A 13,045-nucleotide genomic window follows, 5' to 3' on the forward strand; every position below is an offset into this window, starting at 1 on the left:
GAGTTAAGGGATTCTCACACACCCTTGTGGGAGCTTGTTTCACACACACTGCCCAAAGTGGGGCTTAATAACTTAACACGCTGCTATGTTTTTCCTCTTGAGGAGGTTTTTTCCTCAGAACCTCCAACATTCTCCAAGACCCTTCATAAGGACTCTTGAGAGACCAGCTTAGCCCTGTTCCAAAGAATTAAGAGGACATATAGGACATATACGGATTTCAATGGGATATTCTGTGTTGTTTAGGATGTCTAACAACTTTTATATCACTCTCTATAAAGACAGCGTGAGAATAAAAACAAAACAACTGCGCCATAATGTAATGTTCCAAAGCATGCACACACACACACATACACATGCATTAATGATCTACTTAACATTAAAATACTTAAAATATAACAATACATGTATTATATTAATATATGCGAGGGTTGTTTTATCGGTACTAATGTTGTATCGTCATACTATGGCTCCAAAATACTAGCGGTGCCACAGTAGCTTGTAAACGGTAGGATTGTCATTAATGGTCTATCGACAATACATAATGTTGCATAAGGAAAATAATAATGATAATAATAATAATAATAATAATAATAATATTAATAAAAACAACAACATTTCCTTACATTTATATAGCGCTTTTCTGGACACTCAAAGTGCTTCACACACTGGGGGAATCTCCTTATCCACCATCAGTGTGCAGCATCCATCCGAATGATTAAGCCAATTATAGTATGGTGATGGTTAGGAGGCCATGATGAACAGAGGCCAGCAAATTTGGCCAGAATGCCAGAGTGAAACCCCTACTCTTTTTCGAAAAACATACTGGAGTTTTTAGCGACCACAGAGAGTCGGTACCTTGGTTTAACATCTCATCAGAAAGACGGCACTCACAGAGCAGTATAGAGTCCCTGTCACTATGGTGCATGAGTACCCACACAGACTGCAGGTTGAGTACCCCCTGCTGGCCTCACTAGCACCACTTCCGTAAGCAACCTGACTTACCCATATGGTCTCCCATCAAGGCACTGACTGGGGCGCAGGCCTGTTTAGCTTCAGTGGGCGACCATGTGAGAGTTGCAGAGAGCTAGCTGCTGGTCACTATAATGCTCACACGCTTGTGCAACAATAGACCATTTTATGTGCATAGTCTGTGGAGCACTTTAAGATTGCAAAACTGTGTAGAATTCAAGCCTTTTATGGTAGCCTATTGCATGTTTTCTGATGCTTCAGTTCGAAAACACATCTGAATTAGTTCATTTCTGTTCCTGTAAATATGATTTAGTAGCTACAACAACCGCAACAATCTCTACACAAAGTGAAATTTTAAATTGCTTTGGAGTCTTACCTGATAGGACGAAAAAAATTAAATAAAAGTAAAAACAATAAATGAAAAACTCTAAAGAGCAACAGGAAACATAATTTGCTCTTTTTGTAACAAATTTTGTTTGGTATAATTTGTATCTTTATTTTAATGTATTACTTTGTTGCTCAGTTATCTGCAAAATAAACTAATGCATTTTAGGTGAAGTGATGTGCAAATACCTTTTTTTATTAATAAGCGAATTATGAATTAAATTCAAGTAAGTCTATCACAACATATAAAATTTGCAATGCAATACCGAAAAAGTTAAGGTAACTCAAACCATTTGAGGAAAGCGATTGCAACAAACCATTTAAGTTCAAATACTAATCCTAATAAGTACTGTGAACTTAATCCATTTGAATAAACGAAGCAATTTGAGCACAGAAAACCCAATAGATGAAGAGAACTCAAACCAACTGAGGACTGCAAAACCCAATAAGTTAAGGCAATTCAAACAGTTTGAGGAAACTGATTGCTACAAAGAATTTGAGTAAAAAAAAAAAACTAATCTACATGAGCACTGTGAACTTGCTCTTTTGAGTTGAAGTAATGAGGTATTTAGAGTTCAAAACTCTTTTCAAATGAGTAGAATTAACTTTGAGTCAATTTTGAGTTAACTACACTCATTTCATTTGATAAAGTTGAATGTTGGGTTTTACAATGTTGTGTTTCTGACAAATTTCTTTCAAATTTCAGTTATGAATTACAGTATCGCAATACTACTTGGTATTATGAAACACAGCTGATATAGTATCGTAATGTGAATTAATGGTATTGCGACAATCCTAATATATGCACTATGATATGACATTGATCATAAATGCAGCAAACAAAATGTCAGAACATTTGAATTGGCCTCTAAAAAAACAACAATAAATACATTTCCTGTTATATTATATAGACATGAGCGCAAACGTGCTACCAAACAAATAAATGCATGTCTGTCAGCCACATGATCTCAGTCTTGTGTACACACACTTGAAACCTTGCCTGATGGTCACAGAAGGATCATAAAATTCACTTTCGAGTATCATCTTGACACGTAATTGCTTACATTTAGCCATATAACACACTCTAAACATCACCCAGAACCTAAAAAGGTTGTGTTCCAAAGGGGAGGTGGTCCATTTAGTCTCTGCGTGCTGCCAAAAGTACAAATGTAGAAGTGTTGATCAGCGACCTCACACACATAAAATGTGGCCCGGTGCCACAATGAAATCCCACCATCATAACATACAGACGCATATTCATGCACACATGTCCTCAACAGACACTAATCACCAGGACACTGCGTTCTGCCCTTGACTCCAGCAGCTCCTGCTATGTAGGGCCCCCAAATGCCCACCTCAGCTCAGTGTCCCCTCCTGATGACAGGCTGGCAGCAGCTGGCAAGCACTTCCCTCTCAGAGCCCACGCTGCTCCTGCATCAGGCCTGCACTAATGACAGCAGCTTCAAGTGATTACAAGCAACAGGCCTCATTGTTTCATGTGGCCCCGCTACCTTCTAGCCCACTGCAGGTCCCCGCTCATTAATTCCAGCCGTCAGATGGTCCAGCTCGTTCTCTCAGATGGGACTTTCAAAATCCGCACGTTTTTTAAGGACACACATGGCAGAAGAGACAAGCTTAATGACACTAAATAAAGACGTGTGCAAAAAAAAAAAAAGAAAAAAAAGCTAAAGCTAAAAATTTAAGTTTTTAAAACAACTGGTTTAATAATTAATAACTATGATTTTTTTAAGAATTATGTGACAATATGCTATACACTCACTAGACAATTTATTAGGTACACCTGTTCAACTGTTTGTCAATGCAAATTTCTAGTGACCAGTAAATATTTCAGGCTAAGTTAATTATTGACTTCTGCTGTCTTCATTTGTTTCAAAAACAGATTTTTTTGCTATTTAAAATTGCATCTTTATATTTATTTTCTGCTGGAGATACTGTTGTCAAAAAAAAAAAAAAAAAACGTAAATAAAAAAATTGTGCACATACCTTAGGAACAGTATAACAGAAAATGTTGCTGGTTTTAAAACCTTGACTCTTCTACCTTGAAAACGATTATTGTCCCATGCCTAGGTCCAACCAGGCCGCTACTAGTAAGATGTACCTAATAAAGGTGACCAGTGAGTGTACATAGTTGTAATAAACCGTAATGGAATAACTAAATAATTGCTTAAAGTGAAACCTCTAAATTAAGTTAACCTTAAAATAAATTAAACAGTTATATACTTTACATTGTTATAATAATTTGAATTATTGCAATTTTGACTGTGTTTTTGAACAAATAAATGGACTTAGGGGTTCATGAGGGACTTTATTCATAAAGAAACTAAATATTTTAAACGTTGACAAAAATGTTGTGTGCATGTGTGTTACTGTTTTAGATGTTGCTCCTAATATATTAGATCCTTAAAGATTTTACACGGTATTATACATATTCATTCATTCATTCATTCATTTTCTTTTCGACTTAGTCCCTTTATTTATCAGGGGTCGCCACAGCGGAATGAACCACCAACTTATCCAGCCCATGTTTTACACAGTGGATGCCCTTCTAGCTTCAACTCAACACTGGGAAACACCCATATACTCTTTCACACTCATAATCTATGGTCAATTTATCTTCACCTATAGCGAAGATAAATCTTCACCAATTTTATTCACCTATAGCGCATGTCTTTGAACTGTGGGGGAAACTGGATATCCCGGAGAAAACCCACGCATAAAAAATACATTTAATTTGAAAATGTATAGTATTATTTTTTTATCAAAAAAAACTTTTGTGGTGCTTTTTATTTTCTTTCAAAAATAACAACAACAACAAAGTTATTTCAAATTATTCAAAATTAATTAATCAATATTTTAATATATTTAACTCTAAATAAATAATAACAAATATCGCAAAATATATTATTTACACAGTATAATGATTAAAAACATATTAATATAAATACTTACAGTACCACCTCTCTGCATTTAAAACACTTTGACCTAGCTTAAAAGGGCAGAGCATATGGACAGAGTGTATTTTAAACCTGCCATCACTTATTCAAAGGGTCAAATGATGAATAAGTCATAGATCTAAAGAAAAACAAAGTGATTTGGGTCAGAGTGTGCCTTTTTTTTAAGGTGGGGTCAACTTTCAGTAGCCCGGGGTATCATGTTAAGAGGGAAGGACACAGGCTGTCGGGCAGAAAACTACATAAGAAAAGGGTCTCACATATGCATTCACTCACACTGTCAGTGACACCGATCACATGTGGAGGCTGAAGTCATGATCCAGTCCAGCACAAACTGTGTTGTTTGAACAGGTCTGATTCAGCACAATATGTCTATCATCATAATGCCATTATGGGTAACAACAACAACAAACACATACACTAATGATGATAATGTAATTATAGAAAGACAGACAGAAAGAGAAAATTGCTCTTTTTAACAACAATATAATTAAAGTTATGTTAACCAATAAAAAATGAAATATTAAGAGTACAATTGAGTACCAAACCAGCATATTGGAATATTTTATAAATGATCACAACTATACTGTAAGTAATTAAGTTAGAAGTTCAATAGTTTAAAATAGTTTAGCAGAAAATGTGTGTGTATATAGTATCATCTTTGTCATTATCACCGTTACTGTTAATATTACTAATATTATCGTTGTGGGTACTTGCATGTTGCTGCTGCTAATGTATTCCATTCCTAAACTATTTAGGAAAACACTGTGCACTGTATAATAATTATAATCATATTAATTAGACTGTTTCATAATATAACCATGAATAATAATATTTATACTAACATAAATGTATTTTTACACATAATTTAGTCATAAAATATTATCAAGTAATACAACTTTGCAGTGCAGAAGAGACTTCTTTCAAAAACACCAACAACAATATATTACAAATTACTTTAGAAAAAAAAAATGATGTTAAACTTCACCCAAAAATGAAATTTACCTCATTATTTACTCTCCCGCGTGCAGTTTTAAACCACCCATCTACTTTCAAAGACAAAATAAATAAATAAAATAAAATAAATGGAAATCCGTGGGTCCCAGCAACCAGCATTTTTCAAAACCTCTTCTTTTGTGTTCAACAGAAGAAACTTAAAGATTTGGAAACAAGTGAAGGGTGAGTAAATGATGACAATTTTCATTTTTGGGTGAACTATCCCTATAACCAACAATAAGAATCCATTCGCTTACTCACTTTCTCACTCACTTCCTTTGTGTTATTCCCTGAGGAATGATCCACCAATTACTCTGGCAATTGTTCTACATAGCGGATGCTCTTCCAGCAGCAACCCACTAATGAGAGTACAACCTTCAGTGCTGGGAAACACCCACACATTCTCCCTTTCACACACTATAGCCAATTTAGTTTATGCAATTTGCCGCAAGTCTTTTTACTGTGGGGGAAACCAGATACATGGAGAAAACCAACTTAGACACGAGAAGAACATGCAAACTCCACAATGAACTCAAACCAGTGACCTTGTTGTGAGGCAACTATGTTAACAACTTAAAGAAACCATTAATCAATAAATAAGTTAAAAATAAATATATTCTCAATAAAATAAAGTTTATACTTTATTTTGATGGTCTGTTTGTTAAATTGAAGATAAATTACAACTGTGATTAGATTATAAGTAGACTGTTAGGTTGGTGTTAGGGTTGGGATTAGGGCTAGTGTAAGTTGACATGTTTCTTATAGTCAGTTAAATGTTTGCTAAAGGAGCAGTACTAGCAGATATTAAATAGACTATTCATATTGAGTCTAAGTCTACTAATTTGATATTGTTTTGATGATGAACTTTGTCCGCTCTAAAACAGCAGTAACATATTTTTGAAAGGGCATTGAATCATTTTTGCTGTTATTGTATTGGTTCACAGACAAATAGTGTACAGTTTCTTTTCTTTTGCTTCTTACTGAAATAAGACTAAACTCACTGTCTCATTGAATAGACCTAAAAACATTAATTTAATGCTTCAAAACAAATATCATGACACCAAGGCCAAGATCAAAGCTTATTGGATCATTTTCCTGCAAGACTAATATGGGATAGTATGTCTACAGAATTCTCAGTTTGAGACACAATTTCAAATGCTGTTTACTTGTAATGAACACTTATAGCATATACACTCATTGGACACTTTATTAGGTACACCTGTCTAACTGCTTGTTAACGCAAATCAGCCAATCACATGGCAGCAACTTAATGCATTTAGACATGTAGACATGGTCAAGACCCAGTTCAAACAGAGCATCAGAATGGGGAAGAAAGGTGATTTAAGTGACTTTGAATGTGGCATGGTTGTTAGTGCCAGACGGACTGGTCAGAGTATTTCAGAAATTGCTGATCTACTGGAATTTTCACGCACAACCATCTCTAGGGTTTACATTGAATTGTCCAAAAAAGAGAAAACATCCAGTGAGTGGCAATTCTGTTGACGCAAATGCCTTGTTGATGCCAGAGGTCAGAGGAGAATAGTCAGACTGATTCGAGCTAATAGAAAGGCAAAAGTAACTCAAATAACCACTCGTTACAACCGAGGTATGCAGAAGAGCATCTCTGAACGCACAACATGTCAAACCTTAAGGCGGATGGGCTACAGCAGCAAAAGATCACACCGGGTGCCACTCCTGTCAACTAAGAACGGGAAACTGAGGCTACAATTTGTACAGGCTCACCAAAATTGGACAATAGAAGATTGGAAAATCATTTGTCTGATTAGTCATATTTTTTTGCTGCAACATTCAGATGGTTGAGTCAGAATTTAGGGTCAACAACATGAAAGCATGAATCCATTCTGCCTTGTATCAACGATTCACGCTAGTGGTGTAATGGTGTGGGGGATATTTTCTTGGCACAATCTGGTGCCCATTGGTACCAATTGAGCATTGTGTCAAACCTAACTGAGTTTTGTTGCTGACCATGTACGTCCCTTTATGACCAGAGTGTATGGTGGTATGGGAGATTCGCATCATTGATGTGCAGCCAACAAATCTGCAGCAACTGCAACTATGGACCAAAATCTCTGACGAATATTTCCAGTACCTTATTGAATCCATGCCACAAAAGGATTAGGGCAGTTCTGTAGGCAAAAGGGTGTCCAACCCGGTACCTATAAGGTGTATCTAATTAAGTGGCCAATGAGTGTAGAGTACAATACAATTCACAGAATATAATAACTGTCTAAAGCTGCCTTAAAGCAAGACAGAACAAGCAAGAGTGCATACTCATATTTAGAAAGACTTAGAAAGATGTTAACAATATACATTATAACAATATAATGTATATAAATGAGAGTTCTGTGGAATATTTAGAAAGATTTTAGAAAGATGTTAACAATATACATTATAACAATATAATGTATATAAATGAGTTTCTGTGGAATTTTAATGAGTCCGCTGAGTGAATAAATCAATGATTTACATTCTTTGGTTTCTCACTTACTGAAGCAAAATTCTGAACAAATCTTTAAAATGATTATAAAGTCAATCCTTTTTTGCTACAACAATCAAAACCTACAGAAACCGTGGACTTTGGGTTTTATTATTATTATTAGTATTAGTATTATTATTATTGACAACAATAATCAGGCTATGATGCTATGATTTATGCAGGGAGTGTCTAATTTTTCTCCTTGAGGCCCACAATTATATAAAAAGGTTGCTTCTAACACTAAATCAACACAACCTAGCTAATGAAGAATTTAGTCAAAATGAAAAAAAATTCAAACTGATGGATTTAAACAAAGCATTTACATGAAGTAATTATTAAATCGACTGGGACTTAAATTGACTAGGAAGATGCTAAAGTTAAAATAGCATTTACTCCACTTTCCTGTAATCCTGCATAGCCCCAGCACTCTTGGTCTGTTATAACTCTAACAGCACATGCTCAACCAATCCGATTCAAGGACCATAACTAACTGCGCTATAAAGTGCAACAACATGCCTTCCAACAGAAGAAAGCATTCCTGGGCAATAATGGTTTAAATGTATGATTTTTTTTCGGTACTTCAATAATAGTAAGCATTTCAATTATCAATACACACGACGAGTCTAAATAAATGCTTACATGTATTTTTGCATCTCCAAAATATTCAAAACACGATGTCCTGGTGTGATGTTATGACTGTGCGAGTGTGAAAGCGTGTACATGTGTACTTGTGTGTGACAAGCTTCACCCCAGATTGGGCTGTTGGCCTTGTAACGGCCAGTGGTTAAACCACAGTAGCAGAAAGGTTAATACATATAGCACATGTTGCCTTCCACAACAGGTGGTACGGAGCACTCAACGGCTCTCAGCATTCCTGCCTCTCTATGCTGGTGGCCCCTGGTATTCCAGGATTTACGCGGCCTCCCCTCCCTTCCCACTGCACAGGCCTGACTGACAAGCTAATCGTTGGGCTGGGATCCCCTCAGCTATTGATTCCACTGCAACACAACACCTCCCAGTCAATGAAACTGCAATATAATGGTTGAGCTGCGAAGAAAAGGGGAGGATTAGCGCGTCGAGCAACTGGAAGAAATTTGCTGCTGCCGCCTCAACTGCATAGGCCTCACTTCTACTTGCAGCTGCTAGTAGGTAGAGACAGGGCGGCACAAATAAAGTGAGGGGGAGAGATAGAAATGGCGAAAAAAAAAAAAAGTGTCTCAGGGGGTAGTGGCTAAGAAAGGCAAGTTATTAAAAGCCACAAAGCGGAGCCCATGCTGGGTGCGGAGAAATAGCTGCGGCGCAAAAGAAAGCGCATTTGAAAGGATGGGGGTGTGCTTTCTAAATTGTTCTAATCCTTTGAGTGTTTTATTTTGCTGGGTTTTGTAGTTTAGCAACGTCAGACTGACAGGGGAGATTGGCGGCACCCTGTTCAGGACGTCCGCATTGTGACCACACAGTACATCACTGGTTTTAAAAAGCAGGCTTATTTGGAGAAGAAAATCTGGTTATTCTAAACAAGTTCTCATATTAATAAATATTAGATTCTGAATTAGACAAAAACTGAAGAGCTTCAGTGCACACAGTTCGAGTTTGGCTTTTCAGTCTCTTTACTGTGCTGTGTGAGCTGAGCAATGGCTATCGATTCAAGTTGGAGAAAAAAAGTAACAGCAATTAGTGGCTTTATTGTTCCAGTTCCAGTGTTTCAGTCAACGATCCAATTTCTCTTTTGTTTGCACACTTAATTAAAACAAATCTGTTACATATCTCTCAGGGATCAGTGCCTGTTTCTAGCGCCTTAGTTAGTCAATGCAGTAGTGACGATGAAAAATCAATTTTTTTCAGGCATCAGTGCTATGGGGAGTCATTCAAAACCAGCTGAATATTGACATAATCAACCCATCACGAAAATGCACTCTATTTCCCGAGGGACAGGTGAATTATGTTCACATCTGAAACTGTTCATCTTAGGAATTTCTTGCTTTAAAAATGACATTTCAGGGCAGATAACACAAGACGATACTTTGAAAAGGAGACTGTTAAGTTATAGAGTTTTAAAAAGTGACAAACACATGACCCATTGGCCTCCATGTTTCCTCTGTAATACTTAGGATATTGGTCAATGCTGAGGTTTTAAGCTTCTCTCCCTCTGGGCAGCTTTTATATGCTATAATGTGTGTGCACTTGTGTTACTCGACTACATGACCCATTAACAAAATGTATGGTTGATCAGTTCGGCTGAAATTTGCAAAAACCCTGATTGTTGGTGCTCGTGTTCTGCGCAGTAACTTCAAATGATGTGCTCTCCACCGCACCTTTTAGCAATTTTGTTTTTATGCCTGCTCTGTTAAACACAATGGCTGTATAGTCAGTAACACTTCATCTACCCAGAGGGCTACATAAAATCTCAAAGTCATTCAATGGAAGGATCCAATACCACTGTTTTACCTACTGCACTTGGTTTTATTTTAAGTGAAGGATCTAGCTTTATTGAGTGACTGTGGAACATCCCATACAAGGAAAACAAATAAATAAATAAAATGTGGAAGTGAAAGAGAATAACCCTTCAGACTGAATTTAAAGAACAAGTTGTGCTGAGTGCCAAAATTGGTATCGATATTTATTAACCGAATTTCGTTGGCAATTTCGATGAAAAAAAGATTTGGAATGAATTTTCGATATGAAGGCACCTTGGAAGCAATGCCAATAAGCTTAGGGTGTAAGTTTGTCATTTCCAATGAAGGCGCTCGACTTGCATGACGTGCACATTGAAGCAATGTGCACATGTTGTGCAAGCGTCGCACAATTGCAAATGGTGTAGAAAACCACGCACTCGCGATTGTCACTTCAGGTCATAATAACAACACATGTGGAAATGAGTTCCTTATAGCAGCAGTGAGGAGATTTTAAATAAAAAAGGATGCAAGGATGTCACCAGAATGGCTTTTTGGTTTCTTTTCTTTTCCACTAGCTCCCCATCTGAAAGAGTTTTTTAGTATAGGGGGTAGGGATGTAACGGTATCAGAATTTCACGGTATGGTAATACCTCGGTATGAATGTCACGGTACGGTATTTATTGAATCATTTACAGGAAAAACAAAACTTTTGAAAATACTCCAAAAAAGTGCCAAAAGTGTCAATGACACACAAATTAGTCATCTATCTGTAAGCTTTGAAACAGGAACTTCAATTTTAATAACAAAAAATTATTAAACCATGTAAAAAAATAAAGTTTCAATTTAGTATTGTTGAAAACTCATCACATTCAACATTTAATCACTCACTTACTTAGATAGAGATGGGTTTAAAGGAAAATTATCATATAACTATAATCTGGTAAAAGCTGGTATCTCTGGGTATTTACAATGTCCCCTGCAACAGAAAAAAACCCTCTCATTTGGGACTGAGGATTCTGGGACAGAGATATGACTTGGCCCATGTTGATAGCAGTGGGTAACGTTGTGCATTGTCTTTCCCCCACTTGAGAAGACAAACCATGAGTGAGATAGGGGTCTCTTTGCGGTACAAGTCAATGTCTGCATCAATCTGAACAGTGTGCTGTGTTTCTGCAGTCCCCATGACTGCTATTAGTCGCATTCCCCAACTTGCAGGCACGTGCACACATAGGGCTCAACCTGTGCAGTGCACATGCCCTTTTTAGTCTTGGATAGAAAATGCCCTTTCAAATCGATCAAAAGTGCCCCCGCGACGCAACACAACCTCCGTCCAGCCCTTCAGTAGACAACACCGCTCTTGAGTATGCGCGCTCAACCCCCCCTCGGCGCTTTACAATACGCGCGAGACAACAAGGCTGATCAGAACGCGCGCGACAACACTGCTATTCAGTACGCGCGCGGACACAACACCCGCTTTAGGTTCGATCATTTCCATCTTTTTTTCATCTCCGCTACTAGCAGCACACTCCATTTCCGCATTACTGGATCTGTAGCGACAACAGACCGCAAAGGATTATGGCCACGCCTGGGCTGATGGGAAATGTAGTTTAAGCTACCTCCCGTTCGCTTCATTCGCCTGAGCAAATTTTCTCAGAAGACCTATAGTTTTACCGAGTCATGCGACTTCGGTAATATCGAAAAAAATTTATATTGCGGTATGACGGTATTTACAATACCGTTACATCCCTAATAGAGGGTAATACTGTCTTTCAACTTCACAATTTGTAATGTTGCAGTATATATTTGAATAATGATGGTTAATTCTTTTACTTAATGCTCAGATTTGATTATTATAATTTGCTTACAAAGTTTGAGGTTTGCTGCATTATGATCAGTATTTATGCTTTACCATTGCACATTCTTTGTAACATTGTATTAAAGTTTAAGAGTCTCTTTAACACTTATGTTTATTTTATTATGAAGAGATGAGAAATTTTGTTTAAATGTATATGTTTTTGACTTTTAAAACTATGTGCCTTAGCAATGTTGGTAAATTAAAATAAAGTGGTTAAATGAATACATAAATCCTAATATTCCTTAATGTATTGTTAAATACTCACTAATATTTTATAATTATTGATATTGAATGATATGAAACATAATATCGTGATAAGAATGAGTTTTATACTATGCCAAGCAATCAACACCAGATACATCAACAACTTTTTTACAGATGCGGCGCTTTCCCAGAAGTCTAGAAAATGATAAAGGTGCAGTCACTCACCCTCCACTTGTTCCAAACCTGTTTGAGTTTCTTTCTTCTATTGAACACAAAAGAAGATTCTACTACAAAAGTTGAAAATGTGTAGCTATTGACTTCCATAGTAGTTTACCCCCTACTTTTATGGTAATGGTAACAAGTTTTCAACATTCTTCTTCTTCAAAAAATAAAAATAATAATTATTATAATTATATTCATGTGCGCGTGTGTGCGCGCGAGTGTGTGTGTTCAAGTGAGTAACCCTTAATTTTTGGGGCAAAAAGAAAAATATATATTTACAACGAACTAAGGAGGGGGTGTGAACTTTGAGGTAAATTGAACTACTTAGGGGAAAAGTACATATGTTAGGTAGCTTTTGAATGGGAGAATGTAGTTTTTAAAAATACATGTGAAGTATAAAAAAGTTGTTGTGCTTACACCCCACAGATCTTTGTGCTGCCTTCTTGAGCATCAGTGAATGCTTTTCTCCTTTGTAATTTTGTGTACAAGTCCCTCAATTGTCCTCAGTTTGAAAAGAAGAAGAAGAATGTCAAACTCTTACAGTCACTGCTAG

The 13,045-nt window shown here is 36.7% G+C and overlaps 1 long non-coding RNA gene across 2 annotated transcripts in view; it reads right to left on the bottom strand.

Moving 5' to 3' along the window:
- The window catches only part of LOC147832826 (uncharacterized), a 142,474-nt gene that overhangs the window by 93,596 nt on the left and 35,833 nt on the right, over positions 1 to 13,045 (bottom strand). The gene's annotated exons all lie outside the window — the stretch shown is intronic.

The sequence above is a fragment of the Danio rerio genome, chromosome 18 (genome assembly GCF_052040795.2).
Source record: "Danio rerio strain M-AB ecotype USA chromosome 18, GRCz13ab, whole genome shotgun sequence".
Lineage (NCBI taxonomy): Eukaryota > Metazoa > Chordata > Actinopteri > Cypriniformes > Danionidae > Danio > Danio rerio.